This window comes from Hemicordylus capensis, chromosome 4, assembly GCF_027244095.1.
Source record: "Hemicordylus capensis ecotype Gifberg chromosome 4, rHemCap1.1.pri, whole genome shotgun sequence".
Lineage (NCBI taxonomy): Eukaryota > Metazoa > Chordata > Lepidosauria > Squamata > Cordylidae > Hemicordylus > Hemicordylus capensis.
In genome coordinates this window covers 23,273,997-23,294,231 of record NC_069660.1, presented here as the reverse complement: position 1 = coordinate 23,294,231, position 20,235 = coordinate 23,273,997, and the positions used below count along the sequence as shown (strand labels likewise).

Sequence of the window (20,235 nt, the reverse complement as noted above, 5' to 3'; positions counted from 1 at the left end):
TAAGGGTTTCCAGCTGTTGTTGTCTCCGCTCATATCTCCTTTGTTGGGGTGTTATTGTTTGCATGCTCTCTGGCTCCGGGCTTGGCTCTGACCCCATTTCTCCTGTGCAGCCTCTGACGGCCCCCCGGGATCTGCAGTCCCAACTTGGCCTGCCTCTGTTTCTTCCTGTGACCCAACAGGTGAACTCTCCTCCTGTTGCTCTGTTTGAGGATTACCAGCGTCGTCCTCCTCTTCACTATCCAAAGTTAGGGGCATGACAGGTCTGCCTTATTTTGCATGTGAGAGACTGCATGTGAGCACTGTAAGATAAGTATACACCATGCCACCAGCTGGCTACGGGCCTTGCTGAGCCGGCTTGCACATCCCTAATCTTAGCTTGACTGCAGGAGTTTTCAAATTTGGGTTGCCAGATGTGTCTCTGGAGATGATGGGAGTTGTAGCCCAACAACCTCTGGCAACCCAAGTTTGAAAATCCCTGCCTTACTGTATTGCTCCAGAAAAACTCATTATGTTGCATTCTCAGATCCAGAGTAAGAAAGTTGAAAGCCTTATTCAGGCATTATGTTGTACGAGTGCACAGATGTCTGTACACTCATACATGTGTTTATGTGAATGATTATAAGTGAACCTGGATTGAGGCCCTTCATATGGTACAGATAATAAGTATATGTCCGCACTTGTGTTCAGCATAACATGTGAATGACTGTACTTGTGTACAGATGTGTGCCTCTGTACATTCATTGTTCAAGTGTTGAACATAATGTGTAAATGGATCTAAATTCTCACATCAGTAGGGATGCTTCTAGAGCCAGGCAGTGTGATTAGTTCTTGGAGGGTCAGCAAAAGCATCTCTGCCCGGGGTACCTACCATCATATAACCCTTTTCACCTCCTGAAGCAGCCTCCTCCCCATCTGGTGCTCCATGATCCAGATGTGGGGGGTGATCTGTGCCTCATTAATATACAGAGATCTGTGCCCCGTTAATATACCTGTTGTGTTACTAACACCTGTGTGGAGCCTGCAAGTCACATATTTGCTCAGTACAAAATGAATTGCCTTTACAGCTCCTCTGGTTTAAAAACTGAACAAACAGGCATCAAGGCACAGCAATAATTTCTCAAAGACTAAACTGGCTGTGGTTCGTCTATATCAGAGCTTTCACTGCCACCCACTGGCTTCAACAGGAACAGCATGCTTGCTGCAACTTAAGGTAAAAGTGATGAGAATTCTCCATTTGCTTGTTGCCATTAATAGTTCAAAGAATAACCCTGAGCACGGTAGGGATTGGTGACATATCTGTGAATTAGATTTGTGCTCCCTTTATGCACAAGTTATAAAGATTATATTAAGGTAATACATGATCTGATGCATGTTTATGTTGGCTCTCCTTGGTCCTGTTGGAGTCCGCACTCTAGCAGCCAACTAACACAGAAAACAGAATCAGAGGCCAAAATAAATAATATGCAAATGGAACATTCATCTTTGCAATCCTATTTCTCTCTCTCTCTCTCTCTCACACACACACACACACACACACACACACCAGAATACATAACCAATTCCCTCAAAAAGAATATCCTGAAATGCAATGACTTTTCTGGGTGTGATGTTTGGTAACACCACCAATATTTTTTTTCCCCAGTTGAAGTCCTTCTTAAATCTATGGTGGAGGACAGATTGGAGCCCGATATAGAGCTGACAGGTGAGCCAACTCTGTCCCCTCACCTGCTGCTGAAGGGAGGGGTTGAGGCCCCGCCCCTTCTATGCTCAGAGGGTCCCTGGTGAGGGGAAGGCTTGAAGGCAGAGGAGACTAGACTCCTGCTGCAACGGAGGTTGCTTGATGCCTTACAGCAGGCCTGCACAACATAAGGCCCAGAGGTCAGATCCAGCCCACAGGGACCTTTTGGCTGGCCCACAGTCCTGCAGCACCAGAACGAACCATGAAGAGCTTTTGTCCTGTCCTTTCTCGGGCAGCAGCAGCTCAATGCAGTTGGCCATTTGAGAACAAATGTCCCCCACCCCTGGGCCACAGCCAATTGGCGCCATCCCTCTTTCCCCTCACCTCTCCCCCAACTCCAAAGCTCTGCCCACTCACTTTCCTTAATATTTTTAACAATTATTTTTAACGATATAATTAATGTGCTGGAAATTGAACTTGGCCCCAACACACCAAGTCATCGTTGCATCCGGCCCACAGGGGCGTTTGAGTTGTGCGCCAGGGACAGGGCAAAGCCGGCTTCCTACTCTGAGGACAAGACAGTCCATTTGATCCAGAAACCGGACGAAGGAACAGGCCATGGTAGTACAAGCCCACTTGGACTTTGACATTCATATAGGGGTCAGGGGTGAAGGAGCTATTAGACCCCTCCAGTCATTTTAAAGTAAGCCTTGTTTCAGCATTACAGTGCTGTGCCCACCATTATTTAGGGATCTCCTCTCCCTTGCTAGCCCCTTTGATGTGGAAATGCCCTGCCCCACCACCTGGGTAAATGAGGAAATTTCATGTGGAACTGATCCTCGTGCTCCTAAGTCAGTCTATTGTCTGTCCTCAGTGGAATGGTGGGAATTGGGGAGAAATAAAATAAAGATTGAAAATAGAAACCCTAAGTATTGTAGTCAACAAAGGAAGTCTTTCCCCTTACTGCTGAATCTATTATTTTTGTATAGCACCCAGCACATTTTGGTGTTCAATAAACATGTATTATTTACATGTATATTCTACCCTTCCTCCAAAGTAGGGCTGTACGTAGAGAGCCCTGATGGGGTGTGGGACCTGGTGCAAATCAGCCAGTGTGGGGCCCCCTTCCAGTTAATTCTAATGGGGGTTAAAAGAGCGGGGCCCGGGACAGTTGCATTGCCTGCCGTGCCCTAAGGACAGCCCTGCTCCAAAGAGTTCAGAATTCAGACATCTGTCAGTCAGTCTTTATTATGGTCTTTGACCAATAACACAGCATCTAAAACAATATAAAATTTTAAACATAGCCATATTAATAACATAACTGTACATTGGATCTAACCATTAGCAAGCAGAATGCGACAAACTCGTATTGCAGGACAACAGAATTTTGCAACTCTGTGTGTTATAGACCAATTCACATCTATTAGCAAATATTTGATGTAGAATTCATCCAATCAACCTGGCAGATTATGTAAAAGACCTTCCCCTAGGGTCTATATAAAAGACACACCACAGAAGCACATGTGCAACTGACTCGATCTCATCAGAGTTACAGGGGCAATATCTCTGCTCAATTGGAATTCTACTGTATCTACCAGCTGAAAATTCTGAAGGGAGAGCATTCATACAGGCCCTCAAAAAAGCCCATCTATGTTTGGGGAAAGTAAGGAGAAATAGATAATCTGCTGGGTGTACAGACATCTGTACATCTCTCTCCCCTGGTTTATCCTTACAATCCAGTAAGGTGTGGTGGGCTCAAACTCAGGTCCTTCCAGCCACTGATCTATTCCAACATCAGTCAAATTATCACAGAGAAAAACACAGGGAATCCACACTAAGGAGAAAGAGGTTGCATTATATTCTTAGTGGGTGACATCACCACAAACTACATCATTGGGGCATCCCTATGTGTCCATTCAGCTGTAGCAAATTTGGTTCAAATAAGTTAGACTGTCCACAAGTTGGTGCACTTGAGCCTCCAAAGTTTATATGTCCACCATCTTGAATCGGCATGGATGACATCATCACAAGCTATGCCACTGAGGTGTCCCTGTGTGTCACGCACTGCAACTGTACCCAATTTGGTTCAAATAGCTTAGGCAGTAAACAAATTAGCCCACTTGCGCCTCAGATGTTCATGCGGCCACCATCTTGAATTGGAGTGAATGACATCATTGCACACTATGCCATTTGGGCATCCCTATGTGTCCCTACATCTGTAGCAAATTTGGTTCAAGTCTGTTAGGCGATTACAAGTTAGTCCACTTGTGCATCAAAGGTTTATGCATCTGCCATCTTGGATTGGGTTGGATGACATCATCACAAACTAGGCCATTGAGGTGTCCCTATGTGTCCCTGCAACTGTACCCGATTTGGTTCATATTGGTCCAAGCATTGTGAAGTTGAGGGTGGGGGGGACATACGGACACACACACACAGAATGCTGGGTGATCTCATAAGCCTACTGGAAAGTAGGCTAAAAAATATGTGGAGAGGAAAGAGGATGCTTCCCTAAAGCAGCAAGTCTCATTCGAAGTGGCTTTGTCGGCCAGATACTCCGAGAGCGAGAAGCCCTGCCTGTAAAGGCTCCTAGTGGGCTTTATGTTGGAGCAGAGATCTGAACCCAGTTCTCCCCAGTCCAAGTATAAGGCTCACTCCACTATACCGCAATACAGGTGAAACTCGGAAAATTAGAATATCGTGCAAAAGTCCATTAATTTCAGTAATGCAAATTAAAAGGTGAATTATCATTATCAGTTTCACCTTTTAATTTGCATTACTGAAATTAATGGACTTTTGCACGATATTCTAATTTTCCGAGTTTCACCTGTATATGAGACAGACGCATTACATGCAAAGCGAGATAAGTCAAGCCTTAATTTGTTATAATTGTGATGATCATGGCGTACAGCTCATGAAAACCCCAAATTCACAATCCCAGAAAATTAGAATATTACATGGAACCAAGAAGACAAGGATTGTAGAATAGAACAATATCGGACCTCTGAAAAGTATAAGCATGCATATGTATTCAGTACTTGGTTTGGGCCCCTTTTGCAGCAATTACTGCCTCAATGCGGCGTGGCATGGATGCTATCAGCCTGTGGCACTGATGAGGTGTTATGGAAGACCAGGATGCTTCATTAGCAGCCTTCAGCTCTTCTGCATTGTTTGGTCTCATGTCTCTCATCCTTCTCTTGGCAATGCCCCATAGATTCTCTATGGGGTCAGGTCAGGCGAGTTTGCTGGCCAATCAAGCACAGTACACTGTATACTTTTCAGAGGTCCGATATTGTTCTATTCTTCAATCCTTGTCTTATTGGTTCCATGTAATATTCTAATTTTCTGAGATTGTGGATTGGGGGTTTTCATGAGCTGTACGCCATGATCATCACAATTATAACAAATTAAGGCTTGACTTATCTCGCTTTGCATGTAATGTGCGTCTGTCTCGTATATCAGTTTCACCTTTTAATTTGCATTACTGAAATTAATGGACTTTTGCACGATATTCTAATTTTCTGAGTTTCACCTGTAGTTCAGAACTTCTCATGAGCCCAGCAATAGTTGGATCTCTCACTGTGTATTCTGTGATCAACTCTCAGAGCAGCTGAGGAAAGTGCTCTTGACTTTCCATCAGGATGGGCCATTGCTTATCAATGGAGAAAGCCATCTCTGTGTTCATAACAGATTCTGCTGCCAACATGACAGATTTATGAACACCTCAGGAGTTTGCATTTCTAGCAGGAAGCCTTTGAAGGAGACCAAAAGTGTCCTATACATTTCCCATCATATTTTCCTTAGCTGAAATGCCAACTGAACGTATTCTACAGCACCGCTGGAAAGGTTTCTTCCCTCAATTAACTCTGTTGTGCTTTGATTAATTTTAACATATGTATTTTTTTTTAAATCTGCCCTTTTCCAGTTTTCTTTGCTCAACAGAAGTGAAAAATAGAAGTCCCCCCCCCCGCCCCCCGCTGCTTGTTTTTGTGTGTAGGAGATCACAACCATGTCACCCTTTTTGATATATGTTAACCGCATATGATGTGTTCATGGGATAATTTAGAAAACAAACCAGGAGGTATCATTAAATTTATTAGCATCCATGCACATATATGCAAATGTAATTCCTACTGAGTTCAATGCAACTTCTTTCAAGGTAGGTACACATAGTACTACCACCTTAAGTGGCGCAGCAGGGAAATGCTTGACTAACAAGCAGAAGGTTGCTTGTTCGAATCCCTGCTGGTACTATATCGGGCAGCAGCAATATAGGAAGATGTTAAAAGGCATCATCTCATATTAAGTGGGAGGAGGCAATGGTAAACCCCTCCTGTATTCTACCAAAGACAACCACAGGGTTCTGTGGTTGCCAGGAGTCAACACCGAATCAACGGCACACTTTACCTTTACACATAGGACTGCAGCCAAACAGAAGTTTTCTTCGTTGTCCACCCATCCCATAAACCCAGGTATTTGTACTGCTCCCATTTTATTTCAAATTATACTTGCTTGATGCTTGAGATTCTGCCATATATTTGTTGTATGGGCAATTACTTCTTAAATCAAATGCTGGCTGGAGAATTCTAAATCATTCTTAAATTGACTTCCTTCATTTCCTGGAAAATTGGCTCTTTGATGTAGAGGAAGGAAGGTTCTGCCTTCTGCATGGGAGTCAAATTTGTAGATTCTAAGTTAATGAGCTCTGTTTCATTTTTTGCCTCACTTTATGAACCTGATCACTAGCATTTGGCAGGTCACAATCAGGTGCTGATTGGAATTTCAAGTAGGGTTAGGGACAAATTGGATATGAATATGATAACCTGCATTTATTTCATAGCAACCACAGGGTGTGTGTTTGAATGAGTTGCACCAGGTTGGGCTTTTTAAAAGGAAAATTCAGAACTGTGCAATGATATGGAGAGCTGGTCTTGTGGTAGCAAGCATGACTTGTCCCCTTAGCTAAGCAGGAGCCACCCTGGTTGCATATGAATGGGAGACTAGAAGTGTGTGCAGTGTAAAATATTCCCCTTAGGGGATGGAGCCACTCTGAGAAGAGCAGAAGGTTTCAAGTTCCCTCCCTGGCTTCTCCAAGATAGGGCTGAGATTCCTGCCTGCAACCTTGGAGAAGCTGCTGCCAGTCTGTGAAGACAATATTGAGCTAGATAGACCAATAGTCTGACTCATTATATGGAAGTTTCCTATGTCCCTATGTGAGTGTAATCCGCACACATAGCATGCATTGCTACAACACACACCTCTGCATTTTCCTTTGTCTGACACTCATATTTTACTGCCTAAAGTCACATCCCATGACATTTAGAAGCCTACAGAGAAGGGGAGAAAATCCTTAGAACTGAGAATTTGACATCACTATTACTCGATAATGTTATACTCAATGGTGAAGTCTTGGTGAGTGAGGAGTAGCATTGGGAGTCTGCAAGAAGTGTCTTTGGCAGGGGGTGGAGGAATGGGTATGCTTGATCTGTTGGAGATGCAAACTCGAGAAGGCATTGACTCTGCACCTGCAAATCCTATTGACCACTAGGGGCACTAGGAGTAGAGAGAGCAAGTTAGTGGACCCTCTCTAACCTTGTCTTTGTCCCTGCTCTGAGCCCCCATTTGTTAAACTGATAGGCCACATTTGCACGTAACATGGAACTGGAGTTGAATGGGCCAGAGGTTCCCAGAGCATTACTTGCAATTGTATGCAAATGCAGTTTGGAGCATAGAACGCTATTCACATGTTTTATTGTATGCACATATAGAGCTGTATGTGTGAACACATTTTTGTGTAAATGAGTATGTTTGTACATATGTTTGTTTTAAAAGTCAACATGTGGACTGGATCCCCCTAAAATGTAGATTACAGATTGTTTGTTGGTTAGTTTATTGATTTATTGATTTATTTAATGCATTCTATACCATATGCAAGTCCCTGGGTGGTTCACAATCTAAAAACACAACAATTAAAACAAAAACACAATTAAAACAGTTTAAAATAAAGAAAAAAAACTTCTAAATTTTAAACTTGAAAACTATAAACTAAAAGCCTGACTAAACAGGTGTGTCTTCAGGTCCTTCTTAAAAACATCCAGAGAAGTAGAGGCTTTCATTTCATTAGGAAGTGTGTTCCCAAGTCCTGGGGCAACTCTAGAAAAGACCCAGTTTTGAGTCACCACCAGTGGAAACCAGCACCGCAACTGGACTTCCCAAGATGATCTTTATAGGCAGTGTGGTTCATGAAGAAGAAGGTGTTCTCTTTAACACCTTGGACCCAAACCATTCAGGGCTTTATAGGTAACAACCAGCAACTTGTACTACACTCGGAAACATATTGGCAACCAGTGTGGTTCTTTTACAATTGGAGTAATATTATCTTTTGGGGTAACCCTCGCAACCAACCAGGCTGCTGTACCAGCTGCAGTTTGCAGACTATGTACAAAGGCAGCCCAATGTAGAGCACATTGCAGAAGTCAAGTCCGGATGTTACCAGCATATGCACCACTGTTCTGAGGTCATTTATCTCCAGAAATGGATGTAGCTGGCATATCAGCTGAAGTGGATAGAAAGCCCTCCTGGCCACTCCCTCAACCTGAGAGGCCAGGGAGAGGTGTGGGTCCAGAAGTACTCTCAGACTACGTACCTGCTCTTTCTGGGGGAGTGTAACCCCAGACATAACTGGCAGATCTAAGCCACTTCCTAAGTTCTGACCTCCCACAATGAGTAACTCCATCTTCCTTGGATTCAGCCTCAGTTGGTTCTCCTTCATCCATCCTGCCTCCAGGCAGGTATTTAGGGAAGTCAGGCCATTTCCTGATGAAGCTGACACAGAGAAATAGATTTGGGTGCCATCAGCATGCTGATAACACCCTGCACCAAATCCCCCAATGATCTCTTCCAGTGGTTTCATGTATATGTTAAAAATATTTGGAGATAGAATGGAGCTCTGTGGGACACAGTGCAATAGCTCTCATTTTGAAGAGCAACAGTCTCCAAGCAACACCATCTGGAATCTACCCAAGAGGTAGGAACAGAATCATTGAAAAACAGTCCCTCTCATTTGCAAACCCTTCAGGCACTCCAGAAGGACGCCATGGCCAATGATATCGAAAGCCGCCACAAGATCCAAAAGGATCAAAAGAGTCACACTCCCCTTGGTGATTCCTAATTGGAGATCATCGAACAGGCCAAACAAGGCCATCTCAACCCCATAGCCAGTCCGGAAGCCAGTTTGAAATGGATTCGGATAATATGCTTCTTCCAAGGCTGCCTGGAGCTGAGACACCACCACCCTCTCATTCTCCTTGCCCAACCATGGGAGATTGGAGACAGGCCTATAATTGCCTAATTCAGGTCTAATAATTGCCTCCTTGAGACAAGGAGGCATCTTGCCCTCCCTCAGAGAAGCATTAATGATCTTAACAAGACTCTCTCCAATGACCTCCATGCTAGATTGTATAAGCCATGTCAGACAAGGATCAAGAGGGCAGGTATTCCCTGTCTACCCCTGTCAATCCCTGCTAACTTGGTAACCCCTTCTAACTTGGCAAAGAGGCACCTTTTAATGTGATAATTATCTTTATTTAGCAGGGGGAGAGTAAATGGCCCTATCCACTCCCAGTACAGTACCTGTTGTAAATCTGTCAGGCTAGCCAGATGGAGCATAAAACAGGCAGGCAGAAGTATAACAGCAAAGTCTTGCAGAAAGGAATTCTCCAAACCAGGGCCAGTCCGAGTCAATCCAATAAATCCAACAGAGTCCAGAGTGAAATCCACGGGCAAGGTCAACACAGTCAAGGCAAAACACAAACACAGCCGATTAGCTCAAAGGAAATTGACGTTGCTATCAGCAGGGTAGCTGGGGTGCAGTCGTCTTAAATAGGCTGACCCCCGGTGCTGTTAATCAAGATTTCCTGAGTCAGCAGCTTTACCTGTTGTTCTACACATGCAGCAACTTAACTCTTGCTGTCTCTTGGGCCAACACCTCTCCACAGCTGAGACCAGTCGCGCCTCCTCCACAAGAGTTGCCTCACCCGGCTCTAACTCATCTTCAACTCCCCATGCATCATACCCACTCTCCTTTGCAATTTCTGGTCCTTGCTTTCCCTTCTCTGCTGTCAGCTCCATCCCCCTCCTCCAACTCCTCCTCAGAGTCTTCCAGCATGCCCATGACAGTACCTCCAGTGACTGTTGCTGTTGTCTATCTTATATTTCTTTTAGATTATGAGCCCTTTGGGGACAGGGATCCATCTTATTTATTTATTATTTCTCTGTGTAAACTGCCCTGAGCCATTTTTGGAAGGGTGGTATAGAAATCAAATAAATAAATTCATAAATAAGTAGTAGTAGTAAGGCGAAGTGTCCCAAGCAGCTTGTCCACATCCTTGGAAGTCACAAACTGAAATTGATCCAACTTAATCATACAATAAAAGCTTCTGGACACCTCCAAATACTCTGCAGTAATTGTGGAGTCTAGTTCAGCTCGAATACAGGAGATTTTATCTGCAAAAAAACCATTATAAAAGTCACAACAGGTAACTGATGGATCCAAATTCTCATTAAAGGGAGGAGAACCATGTGCTAGCCCTCTCACAGCCCTAGATAACTCCACTGAATGTGAGCTTGCAGAAGCATTACTGGCAGAAAAGAACTGTTTCTTTGCTGTGTGCATTGCCAGAGCATAGATCTTCAAATGCACTCTGTGTTGTAATCTGTCGGATTTGAGTCTTTCTCCGTTTGCACTCTAGCCGTTTACCTTATCGCTTCAGCACCCATAGTTCTTCTGTATACCAAGATGAGTCAGAGAGGGCGCTTAGGGACAATCATGTCTACTGTCCTAGTAAGTTCATCATTCCAAGTCTTAATCAGGGAAACATCACTAGCAGAACCAATGTTAAATCCTTCAAAGGGGATGGAGCCGCTCTGGGAGGAGCAGAAGGTTCCAAGTTCCCTCTCTGGCTTCTCCAAGATAGGGCTGAGAGAGATTCCTGCCCGCAGCCTTGGAGAAGCTGCTGCCAGTCTGTGTAGACAACTCAGTATATGGCAGCTTCCTATGTTCCTATGTACTTGGAATCCTATTGGATCCAATAGCCTTTTCAGGCAGACCATCCTAATAGGTCCTTCACCCCTGTGGAAGAGGGTTGTGGCTGTAAGTCCAACCTTAACCAGATGGTGGTCCATCCATGACAATGGGAAAGCACAGGAGTCCCCACCCACAGAACACCATCCTGATCAGAACAAAAAACCAAATCGAGAGTGTAACCAGCAATGTGATTTGGTCCTGATACCACTTGGGATAGGCCCACAGTTGTCATGGCCACTATGAACTCCTGAGCTGATCCTGACAAGTTGGTTCCAAAGTGAACATTAAAGTTGCCCAGAACTATCAGTTGGGGAGACTCCAACACCAGCTCCTCAACCAAGTCAGTCAGCTCAGTTATGGACTCCGTTGGGCAGCGGGGTGAACAGTACACCAACAGAAGACCCAGTCTATCCTTGGTCTTCAGCTGCAGGTGCACACTCAGTATAGGCCAATTCCCTGAGAGGAACCCTGCCTGGTAAGGGAGATATTATTCTTATAGACCACAGCCACTCCTCCTCCCTTTCCATGTCCTCTCACCTGCCCTCAACAGAGTATCCTGCTGGGACAAGCTAGGTCCACATTGGACCCCCAGCCTGCCTCCCCCATCCAGGTCTCTATAATGCACACCAGGTCAGCTCCATTGTCCACAATCAAATCATGGATTATTTCGGTTTTATTTTGAACTGACCTGGCATTACAAAGAAGCAAGGTGAGGTTGGTATTGAGGTTGGTTCCTTGGGAGGTTGGTACTGTTCCCCAAGGTCAAAGAGCTGGCAGGGGGGCTGGAAGGGGTAACAGCTATTAAATTTCTGATCTCCCTTCCCTGTAACAGCCTGCTACCTTGCTGCTGTTGGAAGTGAAGGACTCTGCGCTGTCTCATGTCTCAGTGACAGAGGGGGACAGATTAGTGAGTCAGAGGACTAGAGGGGTTGATATATTGTTCATCCCTTCTCTACTGCTCTGACACTATCCCTTTGATATGTAGATTGCTACTCTCAGGGACTTCCTGCCTGCCTGCCTGCCTTGCCACTTCCTCTTCCTTCCCTCTCTTATCCCTTGCAACACACACACTCCTCTCTCCCTGCACCATGCGTGCAGAGATGCAGAAACCATCCCTCGGCATCCAGCTAGCTAGCTAGATTAGAGATCCTATCTCTCCACTTTCCTATCTAGAATGGAGTTCTCCAATAAAGACTCCTTATATTGATTTGAAACTATGAACTGGCTCCAAGTTTCTTTTGCTCTCAGCAGACACACATGCCTAGGCAGACTCCGCTGTGTTGTGGCTCTGTGCACTCTGCTGTAATAGAAGGGTATCTCTTACCGGAGATAATTCCCAACAGCTGCCACATCTTCCTCTGTTCCTCACCGTCACTGGAATAGCCCCAGGGACAGTGAATACCGCCCCGCCCCCATCTCCAGATACACCAAAACACATACCTGCATCGACCGAGTTAATAAAGACAGAGGGTTTTTTTTAAAGCAACTTTTTATGGCTTGCCCCCAACCCTCAGTCTTATCCCCGAAGCACAAGATCATGTGCTTGGTACATGCATTGAAACTATATGGGGATACAGGTCATTTGATTTATTAGTATAGTGTATATCTTGTCTTTTAAATGTTATTTCATATGGCAACATCCCCAAATCATCTGTACACAGATTGTACATGCAATGAAACTAATGTGTGACTAGGACTTTGAACTTGGGTCAGGAAGACTTGGATTCAAATCCCTGCTCAGCCATAAAGCTCACTCGACCCTGGATCAGTCACTAAGGGTCAAATCAGATGTGACTTTAAATATATGGGATCCTGGACTGCCCAGGAAACTGCCAATACAAGTGAGAGGCACACACACTCCTTGCTTGCCACCGTAAAGCACGCTGGGGGGGGAGATGGGGCTGCTGCATGCTGGAGGGGAGGTGGTCTTGTGGGTAGTGGGTAGATATGCACCTCCACAGTTCAGTGCTGGGGGGGGTTCTTTGAGGGTGGGGGGTGCACTTACCCTTCCCGCCACTTTCCCCCCACTGGCGCTCCTTTTTAAAAAGCAGTTTTGGGGGCAGCAGCATACCTCCCTGCCACCCCTGCCCCCGTTTTTGGCCGTAAGTACCGTGCGCACATGCGCACATCATGCACACCCGACTGATCTGCCCGCCCGCCCAATATATGCACGTGCATATGGTACTTCTGGCCACTTCTGGCCGAAAATGGGGGCCAGGGCGGCAGGGAGGTATGCAGCTGCCCCCAAAACTGCTTTTTTAAAAGGCGCGCCAGCGGGGCAAAAGCGGTGGGAGGGGTAAGTGCACCCCCCAGCCCTTAAAGAACCACCCTGCCCCCAGTGCCGAACCGCCAAACTGTGCCACGTTCGAACCAGTTTGGAGGCTTCTACAATGGCCTCCAGACCGGTTCGTGCACATCCTTACTTGTGGGTAGCGGACGTGAATTGTCCCCTTTGCTAAGCAGGATCTTCCCTGGTTTGCATTTGGATGGGTGACTACATGTGAATGCTGTAAGGTATTCCCCTTAAGGGGGTGGCAGTCATAGCTCAGTGGAAGAGTATCTGCTTGCTTGCATGCAGAAGGTCCCAGGTTCACTCTCCCAAGGTAGGGCTGGGAAAGACTCCTGCCTGAAACCTTGGAGAGCTGCTGCCAGTCAGTGTTGATAATGCTGAGCTTGATAAACCAATGGTCTGACTCGGTATCAAGCAGCTTCCTATGTTCCTAAGCATTCTGAAAATGCAGTTGTGACATCACTCTCATTGTGTAGGAAATGTCGTCATGTGTGAAGGAGCCAGCATGTCTTGTTGGCTCCTTCCATCATCACAGATTTTTGTGCTGGTCAGTCCTAGCATCTGATTCTTCTCGCCTAGAGGGCACACAATGGAAGAATTCCTCCCTTATTGCCCATAACGTGATAGCATTGTGGGCTAAGCTGCAGGCATACTGATTCACTCATGCACACACCGTCGCTGATCCAAGCAAAGCCATGGTTGTCAGAGTACAAATGATCCATGCCATTTACCCCGTGGCACAGCTTTAAATTATATGCTCCAAAATTGCAGCATCTCATCAATTCAGACCCTCAGGAGAGCACCAAACAAGGCAAAGAGCACCATTCCCTCTTACCACAAATGTAGGTTAATTAGCAGATAGGTGGGTTAAGTGTAATTATCGATAATGTGCAACCTCCTACTTAGACTGCTGTGTAATTTCTGCCGCAAGAGGCTGTTGACTGCTTCAGCTAGGGCCTCACTGTGTTTTTGCTCACGGAGAAGCGGAAGTTAGAGGACAGCACATTAGAGAGGTGGTGTTTTGCAGGAATGGGTCCCCAGATGCCTTACCTAGTGCCAGCAAGCAGAGATTTTGCATCTGAGCTCCAGGCTACAGCTGCATGGCAAGACAAAAGCAGAAGTTAAGATTGCATTCTTTTGTTCTAGACTTGGAAGAAAGGTTTAGGACCCTGGGGGCAAGGTACTGTGAGATCTGTTCCCTCCACCACCCCCCACTCTGTTTTCAACCTCCCCAGCTATTGAGATCTGCCTTGGAGGCCTGGCTTGGGGTTCCCACCATATCTGAGAGGCAGCAGGTGGGGGATTCTGGGAGAGGCCTTTTTTGTGTTGGCCCCCTAATTGCTTGCAGAATCCCTTCCCCCCTGGTACCATTCATTCCAGACCCAGGTGGAAGCTTTTCTATATGCCCAGGCTTGTGTGTGCTTGTTTGGCTCTGTGCTTTTAAGCTTCTGTCTCTCTCACTCCAGCCAGATTGGCTGTATGGGCTGTCCTTCTGTCAAGAAGGAAGCCTGTACAGCCAGCCACCTCTCTGTAGTCTCACTGACTGCTGAACGTCTGAATGCGGATGGGAGAGTGAGGGGAGAACATAAGCACATAAGAGGACATAAGGACATAAGAACAGCCCTGCTGGATCAGGCCCAAGGCTCATCTAGTCCAGCATCCTGTTTCACACACTGGCCCACCAGATGCTGCTGGAAGCCACAGGCAGGAGTTGAGGGCATGCCCTCTCTCCTGCTGTTACTCCCCTGCAACTGGTACTCACAGGCATCCTTAGTTAATCAATTAACACACACACACACATGTGGTCTAAATATTAGCTTGATCTCTACCAATCACTGGGGTAAATGATGTATACAGTACATGTTTCTCCTTTTAAGAACATAGGAAGCTGCCTTATGCCAGGACAGACCAATGGTCCATCCAGCTCAATATTGTTCACATGGCCCGGCAGAGGCTTTCCAAGATTTCAGGGAGGAATCTTTCCACTTTTAAACTCAGAGAAGTAATTTTCCTAGGGAGCAAGAGCTTGCTGGTTCTGTGCTTTTAAGCTTCTGGGGGGTATTATGTCTGGAGGGAGGCATTATGTCTGAAGGCAGCCAGAGTCTTGATTGCTCAAGAAGCTTCAGGTGGGGTGTGAAAGAGGACTGGATAGGAGAAATGGGTGGAAGATGCTGCTTGTCTTCCAGTTGGGTTGCACATTTGAAGGTATGAGCAACCTGGCAAGCTTGGAGGCATTTTTTACTTGGGGGCATATGTGTGAGTGTGGGATGTTGGAGACACCAGCCATGACTGGTTATGATAAGGCTTAAAGTTAAAGTTGTGCCATCGAGTCAGTGTCAACTCCTGGTGCCCACAGAGCCCTGTGCTTGTCTTTGGTAGAATACAGGAGGGGTTGACTATTGCCTCCTCCAACGCAGTATGAGATGATGCCTTTCAGCATCTTCCTATATCACAGCTGCCTGATATAGGTGTTTCTCATATTCTGGAAAACACGCCAGCAGGGATTTAAACAAGCAAGCTCGTGCTCTCTAGGAAAATTACTTGCTTGAGTTTAAAAGTGGAAAGATTCTTCCCTGAAATCTTGGAAAGTGCCTGGCAAGCTGTGTGAGCAATATTTAGCTGGATGGACCATTGGTCTGTCCTGGCATAAGGCAGCTTCCTATGTTCTTAAAAGGAGAAACATGTATACATTGTTTACCCCAGTGATTGGTAGAGATCAAGCTAATATTTAGACCACGTGTGTGTGTTAATTGATTGACTAATTAAAGAAGAAATAAAGTCAAGATTTCTGCTCACATTTTTCCTATGGAGTGAGCTCATGCAAAATCCTGTCACTAGGTGGCATTCTCTGACTAAAGATGCATGCAGACATATCTTAAAGCAAGCCTCACTGAAGCTTTTGCTCTCCTGGGCGCTTTCCAGATTAAACCCTACAACAAGACCACTACGGGTCTCCTCAGTGTCCTTCCGTACTTCCCGTGTGGTGACACCACAGCAGTCCCTGTGCGGACAGCAAGACGCCATTCACATTTCTGATGCCTTATTTCAGATTGTAGCTTTGTGGTATAGTGCTACCATGTTGCAGGTCCATTGCAGAATAATAGCTGTATTTTCCTATTGTAGAAGTTTGAGATTCTGGGGGTTGTCTTCCATACGATCCTGCCAAGCCGAAGCATTTCACCCCATTGCAGCATGGAATCTGGAAATCATCCTGCAGTGATCTCATTTTCTACATCTGTCCTTGGAAGAAAACAGATGTACGCACCATCAAGGTGTTTTCCGGACTACGAGGTTTGCAAATGGTTGCAAAGTGCGATGGAATAGTGCAACAGTTTCAAGCCAAGAGTATGGTTGTTCAATGCTTTGTTGTAGGCTGGTGGCCATTCATATTTCTGTCCACTGCGATGTGTTTTCCAGGCAGGCAGGTGTCCATATTCTCCTTGAAACACATTTATCTGCTCCCTCCTCCTGCTCCATTTGGGGGTGTGTGTGTGTGTATGTGATGTGACAACCTTTGTTTTTCTTCTTTTTAAAAATTTCTCAGCTGCTTTGTGCAAATCCACCAGCAGGGGGAAGTGGCATTTAAAAACAAAGTCTTTCATCATTGCAGCCTTGCACAAGCGATTCCAGGGGGGAAATAAATTTTTCTTTTTAAAAAATCCAACAGCAGAGGCCATAATAATAGGAGGGAGGGGGTAGAGGCAGAGGGGAGGGGAGTACTCCTCCAGTGAGGGCGAGCAATCTGAAGAGGCAGACAGAGGGGAACGGCGGCACTTTCTAATTCGGCCAAGCCCGGCAGCCTCAAAGTTGCCATCAGGGACTGCAGCGAGCCCTCCAGGCATGCAGGGGGAGAGGTGGCTGGGCTGGACTCCTCACTGCCTGCCTTCTCGGCTCTGGCTGGCCCTTCTTGCCTTGCATGTTTTCCGGCTTCTGCCCCCGTTCCCCATTCGATCGGGCAAGTCCCAGGGCTCCACTTTGGGCAGCATAACAAGGTGGCTGCCATCCAGGCCCTTTCCCTGCTTGCTGCTGGGTGGACTCTGGGGCTGGCTCGGCAATCCAGCCAGGGAGGAGCTTCCTGCCACTCTGAGCACCCCGATCCCCTAATGATACACTAATAGGGACTGACAAGGGACAACATCTTGCTGCATAAGGTGGACTGAGTTACACCTTTTTGCATGTGGGTCAGTTATAGAGTCAAATAAGTTTGCCTAACAACCACAACCACAACAACAAACAAACAAAAATATTTACATACCACTTTTCAACAAAAGTTTCAAAGCGGTTCACATGGAGAAAAAGTAAATAAATAAATAAGATGCTGAACTACAGCTCCTATCACGCCCCCCCCCCCCCCATACAATTTATTGAGGCTGGGGATGATGAGAGCTGTAGAGGCTGGGGATGATGGGATCTGTAGTTCAGCAACAGCTGAGAGCCAAGGTTGCCCACCTCTGTCCCAATACATGAGTTTATTTATTGAGGGCCCCATCAACCTCCTTCTCACCTTGAGAACCTCCTTCTCACCTCCTCCTTATCTTAGAATGTCAGAACCATCTAGTTCAGTGCTGAGGAAAAGCGAGAGAACAGAAGAGGAAATAAAACTTTGCTTTTGCAATGACTGCTTCAGGTATTTTGGCGAATAGCAGATGGCTGGCTAAAATGTTCCTATGATTGTAGGCAGTGGTGAGGGAGTGATATTAAGCCACTCTGTGTATGCTTTAAATGGAATGAGTGTAGGATCAGTCCCAGTCAATAGGATTTCTTTGGAATGATTGATTTGGAAATGCTTCCCAGTTAAGAACTAGTGTGTGTGGTCTTCTTTCCTCTCTAAGACACTATAGTAGAATGGAATGGGATGTGATTAGGGTAACAGTTGAGCTGGTGAAGGATAGTGGTTAAGTGACAGAGTGATGAATCAGGGACATAATAACATAAGAGAAGCCTTGCTGGATCAAGCCCAAGGCCTGACTAGCCCAGCATCCTGTTTCCCACAGTGGCCCACCAGATGCCCCTGGGAAGCCCACAGGCAAGAGATGAAGGTATGCCCCCTCTCCTGCCAATGCTCCTCTGCAACTGTTTTTTTGAAGCATCCTGCCTTTGAACCTGGAGGTAGCCTATAGCCATCAAGATTAATAGCCCTTGGTAGACCTTGTTGGAGCTAGGACCATGGCAACATCAGCTCTCAGCTGCAATGTCTCATAGTGACCACTGGGGGTGAGGGTTAGGGTCATGGATAAAAGTGCCAGACTCCTCCCCTCTTTGTTCTTCCAGGGTTAGTCTCCATTTTGTCTCTCCAGAGATGGCTGTTTGTTTTGGTTCAGCCATGAGCTACAACTGAAATTAAGCTGCAGGCATTTTAACATTCATTTGTAACCTTTTCTATAAATAAATCCTTGTTATTATTCAGTCCTAAATAACTGTCTCAAGACCTCTTGCATTGCTGCTTTCTCACCAAACTGGTTTTGCTCTGCTGTTTGGAGACTGAACTGTCATTCTTCCCCTACAGACCTGCCCTCTATGAATTTGTCTAAGTCTTGTTTAAAGTCATAGAAGCTGGTGGCCATCATCCTGTGGCAGAGATTTCCATAGATTAATTATGTGCTGAATGAAAAAGTACTTCCTTTTGTGAATTCTAAATTTCCTGGAAATTTTCATGGGATGACCCATAGTTCTAGTGTTGTGAGAAAGGGAGAAGAACTTCTCCCCATTCACTTTATCTACACCATGCATAATTTTATAAACTTCTATCATATCTCCCCTTAGTCGTCTTTCCCTCCCTAAACTACCAAGTCCCAAATGTTATAGCCTTGCCTCATAAGGAAGGTGCTCCAGGCCCTTAATCATCTTGGTTCTCCTCTTCTTCACCTTTTCCAGTTTTGCAATATTCTTTTTGAGATATGGTGACCCAGCTGTGCACAGCAGTGGCATAACAACCTTTTGAAGGGTCCCGCGTGCAAGAATTGAACATTGGCCTTATCAGATAATTTCTCCATAGGGATCACTGGAAAACTGAAAAAGATTAATAACTCTCGAATGGATGGGAAGAAAGCTCCGGAATTTCACATTGTGTTAAATTGAATTAAACACTTAATGCTATCACATGATAGTGGCCCATTGCAGAGGCCCATTGTGCAGGTGCGGTGGCCTCCAAAATGGCCACTGCGCCAAGGGGGGGAGGCCAAAAACCAGCTGAAGAGCGACCTATCAGTTAATTTCTAGAATAAGGGAGGCCTGTGGGGGGGAGGGGGAACCTCTGTGGACCAACCACCACCACCACTGCCACCGCCTCAGACAACTCCCCTGGAAAAAAATATTTTTTAAAAAAAATTGTGAACCCCCAGAGGGTTTTGGTCCATGGTTGGACCAAACAGGGGTGGTTCAGTTTGACCCCGAATAGTCAAACCAAACTGGTTTGACAGCAAACACGTTCGACATCAAACTGGTTTGCACATCCCTAATGTCTGCCCAAGGCTCAGCCCTGAATCAACCTTTGAACTTATGGTGGCCATGGGAATACTACTTGAAAAGCTTTCCCATGATGAGCTGGCTATACACATGCACACTGCCATGTACAGGATTCATAGGAACATAGGAAACTGCCATATACTGAGTCAGACCATTGGTCTATCTAGCTCAGTATTGTTTTCACAGACTGGCAGCGGCTTCTCCAAGGTTGCAGGCAGGAATCTATCTTGGAGAAGCCAGGGAGGGAACTTGGAACCTTCTGCTCTTCCCAGAGCAGCTTCATCCCCTGAGGGGAATATCTTGCAGTGCTCACACATCAAGTCTCCCATTCAGATGCAACCAGGGCAGACCCTGCTTAGCTATGGGGACAAGTCATGCTTGCTACCACAAGACCAGCTCTCCTCTCCTCTCCTCTTCAGATGTCATGACATGTTGGGAAACACTGGGGAAAGTACTCTTCTCAAGGAGTGCTAAAACTTGAATTCAGTGCATAGTGATGGAAGACACAGTAGTGACTATATATACAGGAAAACATATATATATATATGTTTTCAGACACCCCGGCAGTTATGCTAACATGCTCTCCACGTCCAAACAGCTGAAAAGAGCTGGATTATTCTATTTTCATGGGAAATACAACCACCAGGAGGCAGAGGATCATGTTTTTCTTCATGAATATTCAGTAGCTAGTACATTCACCATCAGGTCTAGAATTTG

The 20,235-nt window shown here is 45.8% G+C and overlaps 1 long non-coding RNA gene across 1 annotated transcript; it reads left to right on the top strand.

Moving 5' to 3' along the window:
* On the top strand, nucleotides 1-1,703 carry LOC128324948 (uncharacterized). Its single transcript, XR_008307173.1, has 3 exons — nucleotides 1-179; nucleotides 1,065-1,210; nucleotides 1,643-1,703. It is a non-coding gene; the product is annotated as an uncharacterized LOC128324948 (long non-coding RNA).
* Nucleotides 1,704-20,235: the final 18,532 nt, after the last annotated feature.